At 36.4% G+C, this 2,500-nt stretch overlaps 1 protein-coding gene across 1 annotated transcript in view; it reads right to left on the reverse strand.

The window, feature by feature from the left end:
* LOC125047172 (mucin-17-like) overlaps positions 1-2,500 on the reverse strand; it is an 11,564-nt gene that overhangs the window by 7,951 nt on the left and 1,113 nt on the right. The window lies entirely within an intron of this gene.

Here is a 2,500-nt window from a genome sequence, read left to right on the forward strand (position 1 = left end):
ACTTCCACGGATTTCAACCTCTCACAGCAGTACGTAATTAGTGTTAATTGGAGGGGGGGGGGGGGGGGAAGGGGCTCTGAAACGCAACGGTAACTTTTGCTCGACGCGAAACTTACTCAAGTCGGAATGTTTATTTCCACATTGGACTGGCACGCGCATGGCACTGGCACGGGTGAAATATCTTAAGAGATTCAGAATCTGATACTTTTATAAAGAAAAAAAAAAAGTGTTCCGTCTTGTTTTCTTCTTTTTTTTTTTTTTTCTTTCTTTTTCTTCCTTTCGTGATCCTGATGGTGGTCTACGGAACCTTGTTTGGGAGTTGATTGCCAAAGGGTAAAATCAAGGTCGCCTAAAATAAATTCTTAATAACAGATTAACAGGTTTTAAGAATTCGGTTCAACCTGCCAAAATGTCAACTGAAAATATTTGTCACCTAATTATGTAATTTATCTTGTAGTTTGTAGTGGGGGAACGTAGCCTAAAGTATTAAAATCCCTGTCGTCAGCTCTATTCACGTATTGGTGAAAGTTCATAATGATAGGTTAAAGAAAATAGATATAAGCTTAAACGGTTTTAAATTTTCTTCGTTTCTCTAATCATTTCGAATATTTTTTTTTTTTTTTTTTTTGTGTGTGTGTATGTATATATTATATATATATATATATATATATATATATATATATATATATATATATATATACATATATATACATATATATATAGAGAGAGAGAGAGAGAGAGAGAGAGAGAGAGAGAGAGAGAGAGTCAGACCACCTGAAAGCGAGATGTGTGAGTGAAGTCCACGGGCGGGTCAGGCAGCCCATGTGTATGTATATATATATATATATATATATATATATATATATATATATATATATATATATATATATATAGATATATATATATATACAGACATACATGCATACATACATTCATCCATACATATATATATATATATATATATATATATATATACGCACACACAGATAAATATCCATCTATATACTTTTTTTTCGCGAAACCCTTTCAGCCATAATTTTCCTTGACTAAGCAAGATCACCTCGTTCGGCGCACCAACCGACCGAGCGTGCTGAGTCAGTTAACATCTCGACATCTGTGATACTAACGACCCGGCATAAATTGCAGCTTCAGCCTCCCGCTAGCAACAGGTATGAAATTCCCCTGAAACCCGAAACTAGGAGAGACAGCTTTGACAGAGAGAGAGAAAAAAAAATTAGCAAAGCGCTTTGTATCTCTAAACAAGCTCAGATTGCAGCGTTCAGGGTCGTTTAGGAAACATATAACAAACGATTTTTTTTCCTAACATTTCTTCACCCTCTCATGAACCTGCTTCATGCTGTTTACTAAACTACTAAAAACCCTTCTTTTGCATTGCAATTGTGCAACCTAAGACCTGGAGCTACCCTTACAAGCCTTCATGGGAAAAGAATATTCTTCACAACAGAAGCAACAGCCATAACAGACCCCGAGTATTGGCACGAATGTTGTCCTCATCCGCCAAAGGACAGACAAAACAACTTATATGAATAAGTCAAAAAGTTGTGACATTAATATCGCACACATTGGCGAACATTTCAAGTGATATTTTAAAACGTTTATTCCACACTGCAACTCCAAGGAAGAGAGCAATCTTTTTGTTTACCTTCTGTGCCCTTACCAAGATTTCAAAACAAAGTTTTTTTTGTTTTTTTTTTCAAATCTATCGTTCCAATATTTAGACATTACCGTAAGGCCTTGATTAAGCCAACACCTTTGAGTAAGATCCCCCCGCTCAAATAAGCCCTCACCTCCGCAAATAAGCTCTCCCTTTTCATAAGCCCTCATAGGAAAATGTTAAAATTATAATAAAGTTAAATTTCGGAACTGCTAGAACATTGGAAATCTAGGTTTATAGTTCGCCATTTAACTAGGACATTTCCCTTAGAAGAAACTACTTTGGCCCATTATTCTGCACATGCAACTATTTCGTCAATTACGCTTTTAATCCCCTTTTGTCTCGAATCTTCTCAGCATTACACAGCATACCGATCTAACCGAGGATTACCATCTCAAAAGGTTTGCATCATTAAGTCTATTCTAGGTAATATTTTGCTAGAGTAATGCTTATGGACTCATCCTCAGGTACTTGCATGTATAGGAGTATATCCATTTTGTTCTCCCCTTCTCATTAATGTTAGTTAACTCTAAGTCAAGACAGGCAGGCGCAAGTGTCTTGAGAAAGGAGAAAGCTACTTATGGTTCTGAATCGACTCAGATGTCATGGGTTGCATTCTGAGGTAGTTTACGGCATTTAGATTATTTGCGTATCAGGTTGGGGACCTGCTAATTCGTCGTTTTTTTCCGTGTAGTGTTTGAGAAAGGCTACTTAGACGCTGACAATGAAGACTGTCGTGTATTTTGGTATTTGAATCATGTATGCGGTCGGCGAGAGTAGACCTAGAACTTGGTAATAAACTTTTGATTGCAAATGGTAAATTAA

The sequence above is a fragment of the Penaeus chinensis genome, chromosome 40 (genome assembly GCF_019202785.1).
Source record: "Penaeus chinensis breed Huanghai No. 1 chromosome 40, ASM1920278v2, whole genome shotgun sequence".
NCBI classification, from domain to species: domain Eukaryota; kingdom Metazoa; phylum Arthropoda; class Malacostraca; order Decapoda; family Penaeidae; genus Penaeus; species Penaeus chinensis.